The sequence below is a fragment of the Pseudophryne corroboree genome, chromosome 1 (assembly GCF_028390025.1).
Source record: "Pseudophryne corroboree isolate aPseCor3 chromosome 1, aPseCor3.hap2, whole genome shotgun sequence".
NCBI lineage: Eukaryota > Metazoa > Chordata > Amphibia > Anura > Myobatrachidae > Pseudophryne > Pseudophryne corroboree.
Genome location: NC_086444.1, coordinates 436,639,322 through 436,664,626, shown reverse-complemented (window position 1 = coordinate 436,664,626; position 25,305 = coordinate 436,639,322). Strand labels below are relative to the sequence as shown.

The 25,305-nt window shown below is 44.8% G+C and overlaps 1 protein-coding gene and 1 pseudogene across 1 annotated transcript in view; both read right to left on the bottom strand.

Moving 5' to 3' along the window:
• The window catches only part of LOC134970256 (olfactory receptor 6M1-like), a 52,639-nt gene that overhangs the window by 4,978 nt on the left and 22,356 nt on the right, over positions 1-25,305 (bottom strand). The gene's annotated exons all lie outside the window — the stretch shown is intronic.
• LOC134948407 (5S ribosomal RNA) lies at positions 19,407-19,526 on the bottom strand (annotated as a pseudogene).

Here is a 25,305-nt window from a genome sequence, read left to right as displayed (position 1 = left end):
TATGCAACACTGTTGGTGAAATTAAACCAGAGTGTTAGATTACTATTTCTGACTCATACATGTATTGTATGACACTGTAAGTGGTACATTTGCACAAATCGTGGTGTGTGCTGTACCCACTTGGTTCAAGTCTGTTGATAGATATGGAGGACAAAAAAATTGAGAGGAGAGCAGGAAGCACATACTAGTGCTCCAGGTGCTGCCACCAGTCATGATTATACAAATCCATCAACTTCATCTACTAAGGCCGATGTCCAAGGGAATAGAGGGCTTCAGTCAGGGCATGTAAAATCAAAGAAGAAATTTAGTTTTTACAGTTGTAAAAAAAAAAAATACATCAAGAGGAAAGTTAGCTGCAAAAAAAACATGAAAGTGGCAAGGAAAGACTCAGGTCTTGACCTTTAAGTGGTGGTTCTGTAACTGTCAGTGAGACATCTTCTTCTGCATCTAATGACGATGCAAGAACTTTTCACCCAAAGTCTAGAAGAGGTGTAAAAAAAAACCACCAAGGCAGTAGAACAAACTGTACGTTCAGAACCATCACATATTCCTTAGTATTGTTTAGGGGTGTCCATGTCAGCTTTGTGTGAGTCTGACATTTCTCACACTGTCCTCATAGAGAATCCTCTTTCACCTCCTTAGACCAGTTCTGCACCATCTGCACATGTGGGGAGCAGTGCAAGTAAAGATGGTGATGATGAGGGCATAATAGAAATTGTGTGTACTACTAGCTGACACTGAGGTGGATGTTGATGATGTTGTTTGTGTAAGTCAGCCACCAGTGGCTGCAGTTCTTGTACATGATAGAAAAAAAGTCATTGTGAAGCCTGGGCATAAGACTAAAAAAGCCACCACTTGGGTGTGGAATTATTTTTACCCAAGTCCTGACAATGTTTGTGAAGGCATCTGCTCCATTTGTGAGGCCAAAGTTAGTAGAGGTAGGGGCGTTAGCTATCTCCGCAACTCCTCCATTTCACGTCATTGGCACCCAGTTAATGAAATTTATTGAACAAGATTATAATGTAATTAACACCCTCATCATCAACCTCCTCATTAGTGATCAGAGGTAGTCCTTCAAAAAAATTGTTTTGTGGGGGCCCAAACAAAGCAAGCACTGCAGTCACAAAAGTGTCAGTCCCTGTCACTGTAGTGCTTGGTTAAATTTTGCATGTCCTTTTTAAAATTCAACATAAGGGTGGGAGGGAGGGCCCAAGGACAATTCTTGCACCACTTTTCATGTCTGCACTGCTGTGTGGCTATGCTTTATACAATAGATGTGCGATAAACTGGCGCATGTTTATGCTGCTGATGTGACGGTTAGTAAATAACCAGCCAGTTTACTGCAGCCTTTGGTCTGAGATGGATGAAAACAATATTGTGAGCATTGAGGCGGTCAAAATTGACTGGAAATGACTAGAAATTAGTGTTATTGAGGTTAATAATACTGTAGAAAAAAATAAGGCCCAAATTCTGTGATTTTAGCTGTTTTTAAGAGTTTTTGGCATAAATACAGATCCAAAACCAAAAGTAAAACACACAAGAACAGTTTTAACAAAATCAAATACAGATCCAAAACACGAGGGAGATACAGATCCAATACCAAAATCAAAATATGTAATATATATATACAGTTGTGCTCAGAAGTTTACATACCCTAGCAGAATTTGTGATTTTCTGGCCATTTGTCAGAGAATATGAATGATAGCTCACAAACTTTTCTTTCACTCTTGGTTAGTGGTTGGGTGAAGTCATTTATTGTCAAACAACTGTGTTTACTGTTTTTAAATCATAATGACAACAGAAACTACCCAAATTACCCTGATCAAAAGTTTACATATCCTGGAGATTTTGGCCTGATAACATGCACACAAGTTGACACAAACGGGTTTAAATGGCTACTAAAGGTAACCATTCTCACCTGTGATCTGTATGCTTGTAATCAGTGTGTATGTATAAAAGGTCAGTGAGTTTCTGGACTCCTGAAAGACCCTTGCATCTTTCATCCAGTGCTGCACTGACGTGTCTGGATTCTGAGTCATGGGGAAAGCAAAAGAATTGTCAAAGGATCTGCGGGAAAAGATTACTGAACTGTATAAAACAGGAAAGGGATATAATAGGATTTTAATAGCTACCGGTAAATCCTTTTCTCTATGGGGACACCATAAGAACCATGGGGTATAGACGGAATCCGCAGGAAACATGGGCACTTTAAGACTTTTAAGGGGTGTGAACTGGCTCCTCCTTCTATGCCCCTCCTCCAGACTCCAGTTATAGGAACTGTGCCCAGGGAGATGGACATTTTGAGGAAACGGATTTATTGTTAAACTAAGGTGAGATACATACCAGCTCACACCTCAAACACGTCCTGCAACATGGCATTTAACAGAACTCCAGTCAACGGCATGAACAACATCAGCAACAGGCTGACTATAACATAACACAACCCGTGTGTAACAGAACTAATAATTGCAGACAGAGTCCGCTCAGGGACGGGCACCCAGCATCCTCTACGGACTAAGAGAAAAGGATTTACCAGTAGGTATTAAAATCCTATTTTCTCATACGTCCTAGAGGATACTGAATACACCATAAGAACCATGGGGTTTATACCAAAGCTCTAGAATGGGCGGGAGAGTGCGAATGACTCTGCAGCAGCAGTTGACCAAACATGAGGTCCTCATCAGCCAGAGTATCAAACTTGTAAAATTTGGCAAAAGTGTTTGAACCCGACCAAGTAGCTGCTCGGTAGAGTTGTAATGCCGAGACCCCCCGGGCAGCCACCCAGGATGAGCCCACCTTTCTGGTAGAGTGGGCCTTCACTGATTTCGGTAACGGCAATCCAGCCGTAGAATGAGCATGTCGAATCGTATTACAGATCCAGTGCGCAATAGTCTGCTTGGAAGCAGGCGTCCCAATCTTGTTGGCAGCATATAGGACAAACAGAGCTTCTGTTTTCCTAAGTTGAGCCGTTCTGGTGACATAAATCTTTAAGGCCCTGACACCATCGAGAGATTTTTACTCCGTGTAGGTGTCAGTAGCCACTGGTACCACAATAGGCTGGTTCATATGGAACAATGAAACCACCTTCGGCAGAAATTGTTGAGTCCTAAACTCCGCTCTATCTTCATGGAAGATTAAATAAGGACTCTTGTGAGACAAAGCCGCTAACTCAGACACCCGCCTTGCGGATGCTAAGGCCAATAGCATTACCACTTTCCAAGTGAGAAATTTCAACTCTACCTTCTGTAAAGGTTCAAACCAATGTGACTGAAGGAAATGCAACACCACATTAAGATCCCATGGTGCCACTGGGGGCACAAATGGAGGTTGTATGTGCAAAACTCCTTTCACGAAAGTCTGAACTTCTGGAAGGGAGGCAAATTGTTTCTGAAAGAAAACCGATAAGGCCGAAATTTGTACTTTAATCGAGCCTAACTTTAGGCCCGCATCCACACCTGCTTGCTGGAAATGGAGAAAACGCCCTAGCTGAAATTCTTCCATAGGAGCCTTCTTGGATTCACACCAAGACACATATTTTTTCCAAATACGGTGGTAATGTTTAGCCGTTACTCCTTTTCCAGCCTGAAGAAATGTGGGAATGACTTCACTGGGAATACCCTTTCGGGCTAGGATCCGGCATTCAACCGCCAAGATGTCAAACGTAGCCGCGGTAAGTCGAGATATACTCACGGCCCCTGCTGTAACAGATCCTCTCGTAGAGGAAGAGGCCAGGGATCTCTTATGAGTAATTCCTGAAGATCTGAATACCAAGCCCTCCTTGGCCAGTCTGGAACAATGAGAATCGCCTGAACCTTTGTTCTTCTTATGAGCTTTAGCACCTTTGGAATGGTGGAAGTGGAGGGAACAGGTATACCTACTGAAACACCCACGGTGTCACTAGGGCATCCACTGCTATTGCTTGAGGGTCCGTCGACCTGGAACAATATCTCTGAAGTTTCTTGTTGAGGCGAGATGCCATCATGTCTATTTGAGGAATTCCCTAAAGACTTGTCACTTCTGTGAAGACCTCTTGATGAAGACCCCACTCTCCTGGATGGAGATCGTGTCTGCTGAGGAAATCTGCTTCCCAGTTGTCCACTCCTGGAATGAAGATTGCTGACAGAGCGCTTGTATGTCTTTCCACCCAGTGGAGAACTTTTGTGGCCTCTGCCATTGCCGCCCTGCTCTTTGTTCCACCCTGGAGGTTTATGTGCGCTACTGCCATTATGTTGTCCGACTGTATTAGGACGGGCAGGTTGTGAAGAAGACGTTCCGCTTGAAGAAGACCATTGTAAATGGCCCTTATCTCTAGAACGTTTATGTGTAGACAAAATTCCTGGCTTGACCATTTTCCCTGGAAGGTTTCCCCCTGTGTGACTGCTCCCCAGCCTCAGAGACTCGCATCCGTGGTTACTAGGATCCAGTCCTTGATCCCGAACCTGCGTCCCTCTAGGAGGTGAGAGCTGTGCAGCCACCACAGGAGTGAGATTCTGGTCTTGGAGGACAGGATTATTTTCCGGTGCATGTGCAGATGGGATCCGGACCACTTGTCCAATAGGTCCCACTGAAACACTCTGGCATGGAATCTGCCAAATGGAATGGCCTCGTAGGCCACCACCATCTTCCCCAGTAATCGAGTGCATTGGTGGATTGATACTCTCGTTGGTTTCAGAATTTGTTTGACCAAACTCTGAATCTCCAGAGCCTTCTCTTCTGGAAGAAAAACTCTCTGTAATTCTGTGTCCAGAATCATTCCCCAAAACGACAGCCATTTCGGATTCAACTGTGACTTCGACAAGTTTAGGAGCCAACCATGTTGCTGCAGAACTGTCAGGCAGAGCGCAATGTCCTGCTCCAGCTTGTCTTTGGATCTCACCTTTATCAGGAGATACCTTGGTGAAAATCCTCGGAGCCGTGGACAGACCAAACGGCAACGTCTGAAATTGGTAATGACAATCCTGAATAGCAAACCTCAGGTAAGCCTGATGCAGAGGATATATGGGGATGTGTAAGTAGGCATCCTTTATGTCGACCAACACCATGAAATCCCCTTCCTCCAGACTGGAGATCACAGCTCGGAGAGATTCCATCTTGAATTTGAATTTTCTTTGGTAAAGATTGAGGGACTTTAGGTTCAGAAATGGTCTGACCGAACCGTCCGGCTTCGGGACCACAAACAGGCTTGAATAAAAGCCTTCTCCCTGTTGAGACGGGGGAACCCTGATAATGACTTTAGACCCAACTTTTGTATTGCATCGCATACAACCTTCCGGTCCGGATGAGAAGCTGGTAAGGCCGATTTGAAAAATCGGTGAGGGGGAACGTCTTGAAACTCCAGTTTGGACCCCTGGGACACTATTTCTAAAATCCATGGGTCCAGGGCCGAACGAGCCCAGAATTGACTGAAGAGCTTGAGACGTGCCCCCACCGGTGCGGACTCCCGCAGAGGAGCCCCAGTGTCATGCGGTGGATTTGGCAGAAGCCGGGGAGGACTTCTGCTCCTGGGAACATGCCATGGCCGGAGATCTTTTACCTTTTCCTCTTCCCCTATTAGCAAGGAAGGAATAACCTCAGCCTTTTTTGTATTTATTTGGCCGAAAGGACTGCATCTGAAAGTGGTGAGCTTTCTTTTGTTGTGAAGGAACATAAGGCAAAAATGACGACTTACCCGCGGTAGCCGTAGATACCAAATCAGTGAGACCCTCACCAAACAAGACACTACCTTTATATGGGAGAGACTCCATAGCTTTCTTAGAGTCAGCATCAGCATTCCAATGATGAATCCACAAGGCCCTCCTAGCTGAAATCGCCATGGCATTGGCTTTTGATCCCAAAATGCCAATATCTCTCGCCACCTCCTTTAGGTAGGCCGCAGCGTCCTTGATATAACCCAGAGTTAGCAGGATGCTATCTCTATCTAGGGTATCTATATTAGATGACAAGTTCTCTGCCCACTTCTCGATAGCACTACTCACCCACGCAGATGCGATGGTTGGTCTGAGCAGTGTACTTGTGGTGACGTAAATGGATTTTAACGTATTTTCCTGTCTACGATCCGCAGGATCCTTAAGGGCTGCTGTGTCACGAGACGGTAAAGCCACCTTTTTAGACAACGGTGATAGAGCCTTGTCCACAATGGGGGATGACTCCCACTTTTCTCTATCCCCAGAGGGGAACGGATACGCCACCGGAATCCTTTTGGGAATCAGAAACTTTTTGTCAGGATTTTCCCACATTTTTTCAAACAGAGTATTCAGTTCATGAGAGGGAGTAAACGTTACCTCAGATTTCTTTCCCTTATACATACAGACCCTAGTATCAGGAACCGCAGGGTCTTCCGTGATATGTAACACGTCTTTTATTGCCACAATCATGTACAAAATGTTCTTTGCCAATTTTGGGTCTAATCTGGCATCACTATAGCCGAACTGAAGTCAGTGTCCGTTTCGGTATCTGTGTCTGCCAACTGAGCAAACGAACGTTTATGTGACCCGGAGGGGTCTGAACCTGTGATAACACATTCTCCACAGATTTCTTCCATGCCTGGTTCTGAGATTCAGATCTATCTAATCTCTTATTAATAAGAGCCACATTAGCATTCAAGGCATTCAACACATTTACCCAATCAGGAGTCAGCGGTGCCGACAGGATCACTCCAACAGCCGTTTCTGTCCCTAACACAGTCTCCTCCTGGGAAGAGCACTCCGCTTCAGACATGCCGACACACGCGTACCGACACCCACAGACACACTGGGCAAAAAGGGGACAGACCCACAGTAAAGTCTGTCAGAGAAACACAGAGGGAGATTGCCAGCTCACAACCCAGCGCCCAATCCCGGTTCTGAAATGTTAATATAAAGCTTCAGACCTGTAGTGCTTTTATAATACTTATATTTGCACCAAATTAACTGTGCCCCCCCCCTGGTTTTGCACACTGTCACTAGTACAGCAGTGTTGAGGAAGGACCAGCGTCTCTGCAGCTCTGTGAAGAGAAAATGGCGCTGATGAGAGCTGTGAGGGCTAAGCCACATCCCCTTAATGGTGCGCTTCAGCCCCGCTATTTTTTAAAATAATTACACTGGCGGGGGTTAGGATTTAGTGCCTAGGCACTTATTTTCCACTTTGCCAGCCTTAATGAGGAGTTTTATGCTGCCCAGGGCGCTTCCCCCCGCGCGCCCTGCACCCTGTAGTGCCGCTGTGTGTGTGGGAGCATGGCGCGCAGCGCGATCGCTGTGCGGTACCTCAGAAGCCATCACTGAAGTCTTCTTTTCTTCTTCTACTCACCTGTCTTCTGACTTCTGGCTCTGCGAGGGGGGTGACGGCGGGCTCTGGGAGTGAACCCCTAGGCGTGCCTAGTGTTCCAAACCCTCAGGAGCTAATGGTGTCCTGTAGCCAAGAAGCAGAGCTTTTAACTCACTAGAAGTAGGTCTGACTTCTCTCCCCTAAGTCCCACAATGCAGGGAGACTGGTGCCAGCAGTCCTCCCTGAAAATAAAAAACCTAACATAAAGTATTTTCAGAGAAACTCAGTAGAGCTCCTCCAAGTGCATCCAGTCTGCCTGGGCACAATTCTAAAACTGGAGTCTGGAGGAGGGGCATGGAGGGAGGAGCCAGTTCACATCCCTTAAAAGTCTTAAAGTGTTCATGTCTCCTGCAGATCCCTTCTATACCCCATGGTTCTTATGGTGTCCCCAGCATCCTCTAGGACGTATGAGAAAAAAAGATATCCAAGCAATTGAGAATGCCAATCAGCAGTGTTCAAAGTCTAATTAAGAAGTGGAAAATGAGGGATTCTGTGGAAACCAAATCACGGTCAGGTAGACCAACAAAAATTTCAGCCACAACTGCCAGGAAAATTGTTCGGGATGCAAAGAAAAATCCACAAATAACTTCAGCTGAAATACAGGACTCCCTGAAAAAAAGTGGTGTGGTTGTTTCAAGATGCACAATAAGGAGGCATTTGAAGAAAAATGGGCTGCATGGTCGAGTCTCCAGAAGAAAGCCATTACTATGCAAATGCCACGAAGCATCCAGCTTACAATACTCCAAACAGCACAGAGAGAAGCCTCAAAACTTCTGGAACAAAGGCCCTCATTCCGAGTTGATCGCTCGCAAGGCGAATTTAGCAGAGTTGCTCAGGCTAAGCCTACGCCTACTGGGAGTGTATCTTAGCTTCTTAAAATTGCGACCGATGTATTCGCAATATTGCGATTACAAACTACTTAGCAGTTTCAGAGTAGCTTCAGACTTACTCGGCATCTGCGATCAGTTCAGTGCTTGTCGTTCCTGGTTTGACGTCACAAACACACCCAGCGTTCGCCCAGACACTCCCCCGTTTCTCCGGCCACTCCTGCGTTTTTTCCGGAAACGGTAGCGTTTTTATCCACACGCCCCGAAAACGCCGTGTTTCCGCCCAGTAACACCCATTTCCTGTCAATCACACTACGATCGCCGGAGCGAAGAAAAAGCCGTGAGTAAAAATACTATCTTCATTGTAAAATTACTTGGCGCAGTCGCAGTGCGATTATTGCGCATGCGTACTAAGCGGAATTTCACTGCGATGCGATGAAAATTACCGAGCGAACGACTCGGAATGAGGGCCAAAGTCATTTGGAGTGATGAGACCAAAATGTAACTTTTTGGCCACAACCATAAACGTTATATTTGGAGAGGAGTCAACAAGGCCTATGATGAAAGGTACACCATTTCTACTGTGAAACACAGAGGTGGATCGTTGATGTTTTGGGGATGTGTGAGCTACAAAGGCACTGGAAACTTGGTCAAAATTGATGGCAAGATGAATGCAGCATGTTATCAGAAAATACTGGAGGAAAATTTGCACTCATCAGCCCGGAAGCTGCACATGGGACGTACTTGGATGTTCCAACATGACAATGATCCAAAACACAAGGCCAAGTCGACCTGCCATTGGCTACAGCAGAATAAAGTAGAGATGTGCACCGGAAATTTTTCGGGTTTTGTGTTTTGGTTTTGGGTTCGGTTCCGTGGCCGTGTTTTGGGTTCGAACGCGTTTTGGCAAAACCTCACCGAATTTTTTTTGTCGGATTCGGGTGTGTTTTGGATTCGGGTGTCTTTTTCCAAAAACCCTAAAAAACAGCTTAAATCATAGAATTTGGGGGTCATTTTGATCCCAAAGTATTATTAACCTCAATAACCATAATTTCCACTCATTTTCAGTCTATTCTGAACACCTCACACCTCACAATATTATTTTTAGTCCTAAAATTTGCACCGAGGTCGCTGGATGACTAAGCTCAGCGACCCAAGTGGCCGACACAAACACCTGGCCCATCTAGGAGTGGCACTGCAGTGTCACGCAGGATGTCCCTTCCAAAAAACACCCCCCAAACAGCACATGATGCAAAGAAAAAAAGAGGCGCAATGAGGTAGCTGTGTGAGTAAGCTAAGCGACCCTAGTGGCCGACACAAACACCTGGCCCATCTAGGAGTGGCACTGCAGTGTCACGCAGGATGGCCCTTCCAAAAAATACTCCCCAAACAGCACATGACGCAAAGAAGAAAAAAAAGAGGCGCAATGAGGTAGCTGTGTGACTAAGATAAGTGACCCTAGTGGCCGACACAAACACCTGGCCCATCTAGGAGTGGCACTGCAGTGTCACGCAGGATGGCCCTTCCAAAAAATACTCCCCAAACAGCACATGACGCAAAGAAGAAAAAAAAGAGGCGCAATGAGGTAGCTGTGTGACTAAGATAAGCGACCCTAGTGGCCGACACAAACACCTGGCCCATCTAGGAGTGGCACTGCAGTGTCACGCAGGATGGCCCTTCCAAAAAACACTCCCCAAACAGCACATGACGCAAAGAAAAATGAAAGAAAAAAGAGGTGCAAGATGGAATTGTCCTTGGGCCCTCCCACCCACCCTTATGTTGTATAAACAGGACATGCACACTTTAACCAACCCATCATTTCAGTGACAGGGTCTGCCACACGACTGTGACTGAAATGACTGGTTGGTTTGGACCCCCACCAAAAAAGAAGCAATTAATCTCTCCTTGCACAAACTGGCTCTACAGAGGCAAGATGTCCACCTCATCATCATCCTCCGATTCATCACCGTGTACATCCCCCTCCTCACAGATTATCAATTCGTCCCCACTGGAATCCACCATCACAGCTCCCTGTGTACTTTGTGGAGGCAATTGCTGCTGGTGAATGTCTCCACGGAGGAATTGATTATAATTCATTTTAATGAACATCATCTTCTCCACATTTTCTGGAAGTAACCTCGTACGCCGATTGCTGACAAGGTGAGCGGCGGCACTAAACACTCTTTCGGAGTACACACTTGTGGGAGGGCAACTTAGGTAGAATAAAGCCAGTTTGTGCAAGGGCCTCCAAATTGCCTCTTTTTCCTGCCAGTATACGTACGGACTGTCTGACGTGCCTACTTGGATGCGGTCACTCATATAATCCTCCACCATTCTTTCAATGGTGAGAGAATCATATGCAGTGACAGTAGACGACGTGTCCGTAATCGTTGGCAGGTCCTTCAGTCCGGACCAGATGTCAGCATCAGCAGTCGCTCCAGACTGCCCTGCATCACCGCCAGCGGGTGGGCTCGGAATTCGTAGCCTTTTCCTCGCACCCCCAGTTGCGGGAGAATGTGAAGGAGGAGATGTTGACAGGTCGCGTTCCACTTGACTTGACAATTTTCTCACCAGCAGTTCTTTGAACCCCTGCAGACTTGTGTCTGCCGGAAAGAGAGCTACAACGTAGGTTTTAAATCTAGGATCGAGCACGGTGGCCAAAATGTAGTGCTCTGATTTCAACAGATTGACCACCCGTGAATCCTTGTTAAGCGAATTAAGGGCTCCATCCACAAGTCCCACATGCCTAGCGGAATCGCTCTGTGTTAGCTCCTCCTTCAATGTCTCCAGCTTCTTCTGCAAAAGCCTGATGAGGGGAATGACCTGACTCAGGCTGGCAGTGTCTGAACTGACTTCACGTGTGGCAAGTTCAAAAGGTTGCAGAACCTTGCACAACGTTGAAATCATTCTCCACTGCGCTTGAGACAGGTGCATTCCACCTCCTTTATCGTGGTCAGTTGTATAGGCTTGAATGGCCTTTTGCTGCTCCTCCAACCTCTGAAGCATATAGAGGGTTGAATTCCACCTCGTTACCACTTCTTGCTTCAGATGATGGCAGGGCAGGTTCAGGCGTTTTTGGTGTTGCTCCAGTCTTCTGTACGTGGTGCCTGTACGCCGAAAGTGTCCCGCAATTCTTCTGGCCACCGACAGCATCTCTTGCACGCCCCTGTCGTTTTTTAAATAATTCTGCACCACCAAATTCAAGGTATGTGCAAAACATGGGACGTGCTGGAATTTGCCCAGATTTAATGCACACACAATATTGCTGGCGTTGTCCGATGCCACAAATCCACAGGAGAGTCCAATTGGGGTAAGCCATTCTGCGATGATCTTCCTCAGTTGCCGTAAGAGGTTTTCAGCTGTGTACGTATTCTGGAAAGCGGTGATACAAAGCGTAGCCTGCCTAGGAAAGAGTTGGCGTTTGTGAGATGCTGCTACTGGTGCCGCCGCTGCTGTTCTTGCGGCGGGAGTCAATACATCTACCCAGTGGGCTGTCACAGTCATATAGTCCTGAGTCTGCCCTGCTCCACTTGTCCACATGTCCGTGGTTAAGTGGACATTGGGTACAACTGCATTTTTTAGGACACTGGTGAGTCTTTTTCTGAGGTCTGTGTACATTTTCGGTATCGCCTGCCTAGAGAAATGGAACCTAGATGGTATTTGGTACCGGGGACACAGTACCTCAAACAAGTCTATAGTTGGCTCTGCAGTAATGATGGATACCGGAACCACGTTTCTCACCGCCCAGGATGCCAAGGCCTCAGTTATCCGCTTTGCAGCAGGATGACTGCTGTGATATTTCATCTTCCTCGCAAAGGACTGTTGGACAGTCAATTGCTTGGTGGAAGTAGTAAAAGTCGTCTTACGACTTCCCCTCTGGGATGACCATCGACTCCCAGCAGCAACAACAGCAGTGCCAGCAGCAGTAGGCGTTACACGCAAGGATGCATCGGAGGAATCCCAGGCAGGAGAGGACTCGTCAGAATTGCCAGTGACATGGCCTGCAGGACTATTGGCATTCCTGGGGAAGGAGGAAATTGACACTGAGGGATTTGGTGGGGTGGTTTGCGTGAGCTTGGTTACAAGAGGAAGGGATTTACTGGTCAGTGGACTGCTTCCGCTGTCGCCCAAAGTTTTTGAACTTGTCACTGAAATATGATAAATGCGCTGCAGGTGACGTATAAGGGAGGATGTTCCGAGGTGGTTAACGTCCTTACCCCTACTTATTACAGCTTGACAAAGGCAACACACGGCTTGACACCTGTTGTCCGCATTTCTGTTGAAATACTTCCACACCGAAGAGCTGATTTTTTGGTATTTTCACCAGGCATGTCAATGGCCATATTCCTCCCACGGACAACAGGTGTCTCCCCGGGTGCCTGACTTAAACAAACCACCTCACCATCAGAATCCTCCTTGTCAATTTCCTCCCCAGTGCCAGCAACACCCATATCCTCCTCATCCTGGTGTACTTCAACACTGACATCTTCAATCTGACTATCAGGAACTGGACTGCGGGTGCTCCTTCCAGCACTTGCAGGGGGCGTGCAAATGGTGGAAGGCGCATGCTCTTCACGTCCAGTGTTGGGAAGGTCAGGCATCGCAACCGACACAATTGGACTCTCCTTGTGGATTTGTGATTTCAAAGAAAGTTCTTTGCTGTGCTTTTGCCAGCTTAAGTCTTTTCATTTTTCTAGCGAGAGGCTGAGTGCTTCCATCCTCATGTGAAGCTGAACCACTAGCCATGAACATAGGCCAGGGCCTCAGCCGTTCCTTGCCACTCCATGTGGTAAATGGCATATTGGCAAGTTTACGCTTCTCCTCCGACGATTTTATTTTAGATTTTTGAGTCCTTTTTTTACTGATATTTTGTGTTTTGGATTTTACATGCTCTGTACTATGACATTGGGCATCGGCCTTGGCAGACGACGTTGATGGAATTTCATCGTCTCGGCCATGACTAGTGGCAGCAGCTTCAGCACGAGGTGGAAGTGGATCTTGATCTTTCCCTATTTTTGGAACCTCAACATTTTTGTTCTCCATATTTTAATAGGCACAACTAAAAGGCACCTCAGGTAAACAATGGAGATGGATGGATACTAGTATACTTATGGATGACGAGTGACTGACGACACAGAGGTAGCTACAGCCGTGGACTACCATACTGCGTCTGCTAGTATAGAGATGATAATGATATAAAAAATATATATATATATCACTACTGCAGGTATATATAATATAATGACGGACCTGCTGGACACTGTCAGCAGACTCCTACTACTAGTATGAAGAAGATAGAAAAAAAAACCCACCACAGGTAGGTATACAATTATGGACGAGCACTGACGACACAGAGGTAGCTACAGCTGTGGACTACCGTACTGCGTCTGCTAGTATAGAGATGATAATGATATAAAAAATATATATATATCACTACTGCAGGTATATATAATATAATGACGGACCTGCTCGACACTGTCAGCAGACTCCTACTACTAGTATGAAGAAGATAGAAAAAAAAACCCACCACAGGTAGGTATACAATTATGGACGAGCACTGACGACACAGAGGTAGCTACAGCCGTGGACTACCGTACTGCTTCTGCTAGTATAGAGATGATAATGATATAAAAAATATATATATATCACTACTGCAGGTATATATAATATAATGACGGACCTGCTGGACACTGTCAGCAGACTCCTAAACTACTAGTATGAAGAAGATAGAAAAAAAAACCCCACCACAGGTAGGTATACAATTATGGACGAGCACTGACGACACAGAGGTAGCTACAGCCGTGGACTACCGTACTGCATCTGCTAGTATAGAGATGATAATGATATAAAAAATATATATATCACTACTGCAGGTATATATAATATAATGACGGACCTGCTGGACACTGTCAGCAGACTCCTAAACTACTAGTATGAAGAAGATAGAAAAAAAAACCCACCACAGGTAGGTATACAATTATGGACGAGCACTGATGACACAGAGGTAGCTACAGCCGTGGACTACCGTACTGCGTCTGCTAGTATAGAGATGATAATGATATAAAAAATATATATATCACTACTGCAGGTATATATAATATAATGACGGACCTGCTGGACACTGTCAGCAGACTCCTAAACTAGTAGTATGAAGAAGATAGAAAAAAAAACCCCACCACAGGTAGGTATACAATTATGGACGAGCACTGACGACACAGAGGTAGCCACAGCCGTGGACTACCGTACTGCGTCTGCTAATATAGAGATGATAAAGATGATAGAGATGAACAAAAAAAATATAACACTACTGCAGGTAAATATTTATATAATATAATGAATGACGGACCTGCTGGACACTGTCAGCAGAATGCGTTTATAGAATTAAAAAAAAAAACACCACAGGAGTGTTTAACTTTTTCAGGCAGACAATATACTGGTGGTCACTGGTCAGTCACACTGGCAGCAAAAGTGTGCACTGTACTCCTGCTATAACTGCACCCCAGTCTCCCTCACAATTCAGCTGTGTGAGCAGTGAGCACTCAGCACAGTCAGATATACATAGATGATATTATCATGCAGCACACTGAGGCTGAGCACAGATATGGTATGTGACTGTGTATCGTTTTTTTTTTCAGGCAGAGAACGGATTATATTAAATAATAAATAAAACTGGTGGTGGTCACTAGTAACTATCAGCAAAACTCTGCACTCTGAGGACTCCTAATGCTCCCCAAAATTACTAAGTTAGTAGTAAATCATCTCAAGTGTCTCTATCTATTCTAACGGAGAGGACGCCAGCCACGTCCTCTCCCTATCAATCTCAATGCACGTGTGAAAATGGCGGCGACGCGCGGCTCCTTATATAGAATCCGAGTCTTGCGATAGAATCCGAGCCTCGCGAGAATCCAACAGCGGGATGATGACGTTCGGGCGCGCTCGGGTTAACCGAGCAAGGCGGGAAGATCCGAGTCTGCCTCGGACCCGTGTAAAAAGGCTGAAGTTCGGGGGGGTTCGGATTCCGAGGAACCGAACCCGCTCATCTCTAGAATAAAGTGAAGGTTCTGGAGTGGCCATCTCAGTCTCCTGACCTCAATATCATTGAGCCACTCTGGGGAGATCTCAAACGTTCAGTTCATGCAAGACAGCCCAAGAATTTACAGGAACTGGAGGCTTTTTGCCAAGAAGAATGGGCAATTTTACCATCTGAGAATATAAAGAGCCTCATCCACAACTACCACAAAAGACTTCAAGCTATCATTGATATTAAAGGGGGCAATACACAGTATTAAGAACTGGGGTATGTAAACTTTTGATCAGGGTCATTTGGGTAGTTTCTGTTGTCATTATGATTTAAAAAGAGTAAACACGGTTGTTTGACAATAAATGGCTTCACCCAACCACTAACCATGAGTGAAAGAAAAGTTTGTGAGTTATCATTCATATTCTCTGACAAATGGCCAGAAAATCACAAATTCTGCTAGGGTGTGTAAACTTATGAGCACAACAGTGTATACACATAATATATAATATATATGTCATTATCTTAGTAGGGGACCCACAAATGTGGGATTTTGAATTTTGGATAAGGGATACTCAACCTGTATATTAAAAGAACATTCACATTTAACAAACCAAGCACTTCAGCGACAGGAGTTGACTTTTTGTTGCTGAAGTTTTTGGGTTCTTTGGGCACACACAAACCAATTTTTTGGAAGGACTGCCTTCGATCACTAATAAGGGTGTTGATATGAACCTGATCAACACACACAATTTTTTTTTTTTACACACTATGACTCACAGTGCTTCTAGTAATGGTGGCAGCTACTTAACATTATTTTACAACCCAATGTGTGAACCTGAACAACACATACAAGATTTTTCTTAAAACACTACAGGACTAGATGCGTCATCACATCTAGAGTGATAAAATGGTGAGTGAAAAAGCTCCAGCCAACCAGCTTCTAATTGTCATTTTTCAAACACAGCCTGTTACATGGCAGTTCGGATCTGATTGGCTGGTGCTTTTTACACTCTCCATATTATCACTTTCCAGGTGGTGACGCATCTAGCCTATGACTCACAGCAGCTCTAATAATGGTGGCACCTAATGAACATTTTTTAACAACACAAGGGCCCTCATTCCGAGTTGTTCGCTCGGTATTTTTCATCGCATCGCAGTGAAAATCCGCTTAGTACGCATGCGCAATGTTCGCACTGCGACTGCGCCAAGTAACTTTACTATGAAGAAAGTATTTTTACTCACGGCTTTTTCATCGCTCCGGCGATCGTAATGTGATTGACAGGAAATGGGTGTTACTGGGCGGAAACACGGCGTTTCAGGGGCGTGTGGCTGAAAACGCTACCGTTTCCGGAAAAAACGCAGGAGTGGCCGGAGAAACGGTGGGAGTGCCTGGGCGAACGCTGGGTGTGTTTGTGACGTCAACCAGGAACGACAAGCACTGAACTGATCGCACAGGCAGAGTAAGTCTGGAGCTACTCTGAAACTGCTAAGTAGTTAGTAATCGCAATATTGCGAATACATCGGTCGCAATTTTAAGAAGCTAAGATTCACTCCCAGTAGGCGGCGGCTTAGCGTGTGTAACTCTGCTAAATTCGCCTTGCGACCGATCAACTCGGAATGAGGGCCAATGTCTGAACCTGAACAACACACACAAGTTGTTTATTTTTTAAACATGCTGGGGGCTATTCAATTAGCCCCGATAAGTCGGTGCGAGAAGCGGCTTATCAGGGATTTGTTTCACCTGCCGCAAAATCCCTGAAAACAGACCTGTTTTCAGATGAAAATGGGGCTGTTTCTACCTAAACCACACAGGATTCACTGGACCTGTGGTTTTCGAGTGTAAAGGATGTTTTTTCTGGGTGCTAAAACATTGAAGAAACAGCGGGAATAATTGCCTGAAGCTTCTTCGTTGTTAATTGAATATCCCCGTTACTCACATCACACAAGTTATATTTATTTTGTATACACTAAAGCTTATATAACTAATGTACATTATTTTTAAAATCAGTTTTATTTAAAAAAAATTTAACATGATGCCTGCCCTAAACACACAAAACAGTGCCTCACGGTGCTGCAGCCCACAAATCACAGTGCTTCTTTGTTTTTTAATGACATTTAATGACACATTGCTCCTGTAAGTTATGATAAGACAGAGCTCCAACTGGTGTGTTTTTTTATATTAGACACAGTGCCCTTTTAAGTATTGTAATACAGAGTTCCTAATAATAAATTATGGCACAGTGCTTCTTTAATACAGTGCACCTACTGGCTTTTATTGACTTTGTCTTATGTGCTCATGCACCAGTCCGACTCCTAAGAGTCCTAAAGGCGTTTAATATAATAATTATATTATATAGATATATATATATAACTATGCCTCCCCTCCTCTGTTTTATTCTCTCATATAGGTTTTTTATTTTTTATAGTCAGACAGTGCTGTCCTCAGCCCCACACCCTATGTGAAATAGAGCCTGAATCACAGACGGAAGGACATTTATGGAATCCAAGATACATGAGATCCGACATCATGAAGATGACGGATCCAGAAGAAAATGATAGGGGGGGCACAATGGAAGGGGAAATACATTTGCGTGCGGCTTCGGTGCATGTGAGGTGGCGCTTCTTATACAATGCCCACAGTTGTAGCGCTCATTATGCAATGTCCACTGTACTGGTAGTGCCCCTTATATAGACCCCATAGTAGTGGTGCCCCTTATGCAATGCCACTATTGCCCCCAGTAGCAATGTTGCCTGTAGTAATGCCCGCAGTCATATAGTGAGTGTGGCCAATTAAAATGAGACGTGATACACAGACATATGCCCCCAATAGTGCAGTGCCAAATCCACAATTGCTCCCACAGTGCCAGATCCACAATTGCCCCCACAGTGCCAGATCCACAATTGCCCCCACAGTGCCAGATCCACAAATGCCCCCACAGTGTCAGATCCACAAATGGCCCCACAGTGCCAGATCCAAAAATGCCCCCACAGTGCCAGATCCAAAAATGCCCCTACAGTGCCAGATCCAAAAATGCCCCTACAGTGCCAGATCCAAAAATGCCCCCACAGTGTCAGGTATACAAATGCCCCCACAGTGCCAGGTAAACAATTGCCCTCACAGTGCCAGGTAAACAATTGCCCCCACAGTGCCAGGTATACAATTGCCCTCACAGTGCCAGGTATACAAATGCCCCCACAGCAGGTATACAAATGCCCCCACAGCAGTTCTGCAGCTGTTTACCGCTGCTGTTGCTGCTTCTCTGCCCGGCTGGCTCTGAGGGTGTCAGGAGGAGAGCGCGGCTATGTCTGGCGGCGTGTAGGACTTCAAACTAGCCGCCAGTTTGTGAGCCAATCAGAGCTCACGGACCGGCGGATCCTGATTGGCTGCCGGTCTGCGAGCTCTGATTGGCTCACGAACCGGCGGCTGGTTTGAAGTCCGCAACACGCCACCAGATAGCCGCGCTCTCCTCCTGACAGCTGAGACACGCTGCCTCCGGACTGAGCGGCAGCGTGTCTCAGTGACACAAGCGAGGGGGGGACGGATGGGGCCACAAATGACAGGGGGGGCACGGGCCCGAGTGCCCCCCCCCCCTGGATCCGCCACTGAGTACATGTAGAGGTATTCTATTGAACAGATATGGGGGATACCGCACTGATCATAGATATTATGCTAATCAGCATGATAGGGCCAAAATTAGAAAATTAGGAGGACCAAATTCCACTTGCTGTTCGTATTGGCGGTGCACCCTGAGTCAGTATGATGCTAAACTAGAACAAAAGAAGAAAGAAAGAAGTCTCTTTTTTTGGTTACACTATTAGGAAAGTCAATAGTTGACTAGAATATGGAAAAATTAAAACATAGTATCTTTATTAATCAAAAATGTAAAAGTTAAACTGTTGGTATATCCAGATGATACATATAGAAAACAGACACAAAGTTTAAAAAGTTGCACATCTGTGATGTCTAGAATGCAAATAATACAAGAGATAATCTCATATAGACAAAATCAAAAAATATGTTGTCAAAATATTAATCAATAAATACCCTCATAGGTTTGCTCACGGGTAGGCTCACACAGAATATTCTTCATAAATAATAACCATAAGAAGTTCATAAATATAAAGGTTATGAAAAAATATTTTTTAGGTGAAGAAAATAATCGTACAAGGTTATCTGGAAGAATAGAGAAAAGGCAAATAGAAAAAGTTGCAAATCTGCTGTCAGTGTTAGGCACAGAGTCTGCCAATCACTTAAACCTCTACTAAACTTAGTCTTCCCAGGAGGTCCCCCATCCAAGTACTGACCAAGCCCAACACTGCTTTGCTTCCAAGATCGAACGGAGTCAGGCGTTTACATTGTGGTATGATAAGTAGGGGTATCAATACCCATTATATTCTGGGATAACTGATGAGAGTTCACATAATAGAGAGTATGTGGAAAAATTCAGAATTAGAAAAGATGAGGTAATATACAGGAGAATCTGCTGCCAGCATTAGGCAGAGTTATATAGGGTAGTAACAAGTCCCTACCGCATACCTATGGATCGCTGGTGAGAGTCCAGAAATTCAAAGAGATAGTAAATAGGAGCACAATAAATGAATAAACAGGCAACAACTGGTGCAAAATTAAGTTCAAATTGGATTCTGATCATAAAGACACCATCTAAAATACAGCATGTCAAATTAGTATATGATGCACAGGGAAGGCTGATATGAGCCTCTAAGATTGAGTTATGATAAATGACTAATATAGTTGTTTGTCAGTGAAAAAAGAATACAAAGAGAAAAGACTGAAAGAACTAGGTAAAAACTGTGGAATATAGCTGGAATAAATTCTTCTAGGCACAAAGATGAAAACAGCTATACATAGAATATAGCATGGATACACAAAAAATATATATGAAAGGGCACGGTGTAAAAATAAAGACAGGTTAGTAGATAACCCTATACAGGTCCTCTGAAAAGAGGCTATGTCCTGTACACAGTATATACTGTAGTTAGTTCTTATGGGTCAGTGCAATTAAGTCAATGTATATAACAATTCCCAATCATAAATATGCCATAGGATAGGACTTGGCTGGCAATTACCTGTAGTCCGAATCTGAAAATGTCTGGTCTGGTAGTATACGGATCTGGTGAGAAGCCAGAGGTATAAGTGTGTCCGTGGTCAAGGTGGCTGATACTGGTGGGGCCGCAGATTGAATCCACAAATTAGATCTCACAGCAGCGGAACTGATGGCGGCATGTACCCGTGGTCCAGGAGGCTGACGATAGTGGGGCTGGCAGCAGGCTGAAAGGTCTGATGGCAGCGGAACTGACGGAGGTGTACACCTGTGGTCCAGGAGGCTGGCGGCAGGCGGAAGATGCATTTCGGCTGTTACTCAGGCTTGATCACTTCCTGCCTCATGACTGTGAGTACCCGGAACTTTAAGCTACACTTGTGCCCATCCTCATTCCATCAGTGAGTGAGATATAACTGGATGTTTGAGGTTGCTAGGTAACCAGAATACACAGTTCATCATGGAGGTTGCTCATACTGATTAATACAAGTGATCAAGCCCAAGTGATGGGCGAAACGCGTCTTTTGCCTGCCGCCGGCCCCACTATCAGCCTCCTGGACCATAGGTATACACCACCGTCAGTTCCGCTACCATCAGACCTTTCAGCCTGCTGCCAGCCCCGCTATCGTCAGCCACCTGGACCACGGGTACACGCCGCCATCAGTTCCGCTGCTGTGAGATCTAATTCGTGGATTCAAACTGCGGCCCCACCAGTATTAGCCACCTGGACCACGGACACACTTATACCTCTGGCTTCTCACCAGATCTGTTTACTACCAGACCAGACATTTTCGGATTCGGACTACGGGTAATTGCTAGCCAAGTCCCGTCCTACGGCATATTTATAATTGGGAATTGTTATATGCATTGACTTAATTGCACTGACCCATAAGAACTAACTACAGTATTTACTGTGTATAGGACAGAGTCTCTTTTTAGTGGACCAGTATAGGGGTTATTTACTAACCTGTCTTTATTTTTACACCTTGCCCTTTCATATATTTTTTTTTGTGTATCCATGTTATACTCTATGTATAGCTGTTTTCATCTACCCTGCAGGACAATTGTTGAACCCTTTTTTCACATCACTGGCAATATTTACGGACTCTTTATATCCACTGGATAAATTCCTGCACATGTATCTGTGGATCCGTATTTGACCCCGTTTGCAACTTGGATCTCCGGCAATTGAGATACCTAGGGGACTATTTCTGAAGGATCTGGTAATATGCATCTTCTAATGAACTTGTGAGCATATGTAGAATTGAGCCCTAGCCAGAATCTGTGGTTTATAATAACTACTAAAAGGGTAAACCAGTGGTACCTGCATTTATGATATCTATGTTTTATATTATCTTCTTTTTACAAACTGAGGACCAGAAAACCTCATTTTTATGAATGTTAATTAATTGCATTTGTATTTTACTGTGTATGGTGAAATTGGCCCTTTAATATTTGAAATAACAGCCTGCGCCAGTACGCACTCTCTTTTCCATTGTATTTATATTTAAGGGAGTTGACCCTCCCTGTATAGGCCACCGCTGACAGCGCACTCTCTACTTTTATCTTTTTTTCTGTATAACTACAGTATATACTATGTTCAGGACATAGTCTCTTTTTAGAGGACCAGTATAGGGGTTATTTACTAACCTGTCTTTATTTTTACACTGTGCCCTTTCATATATATTTTTTGTGTATCCATGCTATATTCTATGTATAGCTGTTTTCATCTTTGTGCCTAGAGGAATTTATTCCAGATATCTTCCACAGTTTTTACCTAGTTCTTTCAGTCTTTTCTCTTTGTATTATTTTTTCACTGACAAACAACTATAGCATTAACATTTGTCGTTTATCATACCTCAACGTTAGAGGCTCATATCAGTGCATCATATACTAATTTGACATGCTGTATTTTAGATGCTGTCTTTATGATCAGAATCCAATTTGAACTTAATTTTGCGCAGGTTGTTGCCTGCTTGTTTATCCATTGTGCTCCTATTTACTATCTCTTTGAATTTCTGGACTCTCACCAGTGATCCATAGGTATACGGTAGGGACTTGTCACTACCCTATATAACTCTGCCTAACGCTGGCAGCAGATCCTCCTGTATATTCCCTCATCTTTTCTAATTCTGAATTTTTCCACATACTCTCTATTATGTGAAATCTCATCAGTGATTCCAGAGTATAACGAGTATTGATACCCCTACTTATCATACCACAATGTAAACGCCTGACACCATTCGATCTTGGAAGCGAAGCAGTGTTGGGCTTGGTCAGTAATTGGATGGGGGACCTCCTGGGAAGACTAAGTTTAGTAGAGGTTTAAGTGATTGGCAGACTCTGTGCCTAACACTGACAGCAGATTCACAACTTTTTTCTATTTGCCTTTTCTCTATTCTTCCAGATAACCTTGTATGATTATTTTCTTCACCTAAAAAATCTTTTTCATAACCTTTATATTTTCGAAATTCTTATGGTTATTATTTATGAAGAATATTCTTTATGAGCATACCCATGAGTCCATTGATTATTATCCCTTTATGGGTCCCATTGATTGACACTGACCATTTATGCATTAACCCTATGAAGGCTTTCATTGATTAATATTTTGACATCACACTTTTTTATTTTGTCTATATGAGATTATCTCTTGTATTATTTGCATTCTAGACATCACAGATGTGCAACTTTTTAAACTTTGGGGTATATTTACTAAGGTCCCGATTTTGACCGAGATGCCGTTTTTTCTTCAAAGTATCATTTCGGTAATTTACTAAGCAAAAATCTCGGCAGTGATGAGGGCATTCGTAATATTTTGGAAGTCCTAGGAAAAAATCACGAATCAATACACCATCGGTCAAATACACCTGCAATTTGGTAGAAATCGGTAATTTACTAAAAAGTGCAAATCACAAACACTGCCGACAATAGCCAAACACTGCCGTGCAGAAATACAATTCGTGAAAAAGAGATAAAAAAAAACAGACCGTCTTTTTTATTCCGTGTTTGGATAGGCATGCAGGGATCCATGAGATCTGTGCATGTTTATCAGTGGGAAGGGGATGGGAAAGTGTTTATTTTTTGAAAAAAAATTGCGTGGGGTCCCCCCTCCTAAGCAAAACCAGCCTCAGGCTCTTTGAGCCGGTCCTGGGTGCAAAAATATGGGGGAAAAAATGATAGAGGTTCCCCCATATTTCAACAACCAGCACCGGGCTCTGCACCTGGTCCTGGTTCCAAAAATACGGGGGACAAAAAGCGTAGGGGTCCCCCGTATTTCTGAAACCAGCACCGAGCTCCACTAGCCAGATACATAATGCCACAGCCGGGGGACACTTTTATATAGCTCCCGGCGGCCCTGGCATTACATAACCAACTAGTCACCCCTGGCCGGGGTACCCTGGAGGAGTGGGGACCCCTTCAATCAGGGGGTCCCCCCCCTCCAGCCACCCAAGGTCCAGGGGTGAAGCCCGAGGCTGTCCCCCCCATCCATGGGCTGCGGATGGGAGGCTGATAGCCGTTGTGTTAAAAAATTAATATTGTTTTTAGTAGCAGTACTACAAGTCCCAGCAAGCCTCCCCTGCAAGCTGGTACTTGGAGTACCACAAGTACCAGCATGCGGAGGAAAACCGGGCCCGCTGGTACCTGTAGTACTACTACTAAAAAAATACCCCAATAAAAACATAAGACACACACCTTGAAAGTATAACTTTAATACATACATACACACCTCTATATACACATACTTACCTTATGTTCACATGAGGGTCGGTCCTCTTCTCCATGTAGAATCCATGGTGTACCTGTGGAAAAAATTATACTCACATACTCCAGTGTAGAAGCCTCTTCTTCTTGTAATCCATTTGTAATCCAGGTACTTGTCAAAATAAAAAAACGGACACCCAACCTCGCACTGAAAGGGGCCCCATGTTTTCACATGGGACCTCTTTCCCCGAATGCCAGGAACCCCCTCTGACTTATGTCTAAGTGGGTTCCATCAGCCAATCAGGGAACGCCACGTTGTGGCATCCTCCTGATTGGATGTGTGCTCCTGTACTGTATGACAGGCGGCACACGGCAGTGTTACAATGTAGCGCCTATGCGCTCCATTGTAACCAATGGTGGGAACTTTGTGGTCAGCGGTGAGGTTACTTTCGGTCACCCGCTGACCACAAAGTTCCCACCATTGGTTATAATGGAGCGCATAGGCGCTACATTGTAACACTGCCGTGTGCCGCCTGTCATACAGTACAGGAGCACACAGCCGATCAGGAGGATGCCACAACGTGGCGTTCCCTGATTGGCTGATGGAACCCACTTAGACATAAGTCAGAGGGGGTTCCTGGCATTCGGGGAAAGGGGTCCCATGTGAAAACATGGGGCCCCTTTCAGTGCGAGGTCGGGTGTCCGTTTTTTTATTTTGACAAGTACCTGGATTACAACTGGATTAAAAGAAGAAGAGGGTTCTACACTGGATTTTGTGAGTATAATTTTTTCCACAGGTACACCATGGATTCTACATGGAGAAGAGGACCGACCTTCGTGTGAACATAAGGTAAGTATGTGTATATTAAGGTGTGTATGTATGTATTAAAGTTATACTTTCAAGGTGTGTGTCTTATGTTTTTATTGGGGTATTTTTTTAGTAGTAGTACTACAGGTACCAGCGGGCCCGGTTTTCCTCCGCATGCTGGTACTTGTGGTTCTCCAAGTACCAGCTTGCGGGGGAGGCTTGCTGGGACTTGTAGTACTGCTACTAAAAACAATATTCATTTTTAACACAACGACTATCAGCCTCCCATCCGCAGCCCATGGATGGGGGGGACAGCCTCGGGCTTCACCCCTGGTCCTTGGGTGGCTGGAGGGGGGGGACCCCTTGATTGAAGGGGTCCCCACTCCTCTAGGGTACCCCAGCCAGGGGTGACTAGTTGGTTATGTAATGCCAGGGCCGCCGGGAGCTATATAAAAGTGTCCCCCGGCTGTGGCATTATATATCTGGCTAGTGGAGCCCGGTGCTGGTTTCAGAAATATGGGGGACCCCTAAGCTTTTTGTCCCCCGTATTTTTGGAACCAGGACCAGGCGCAGAGCCCGGTG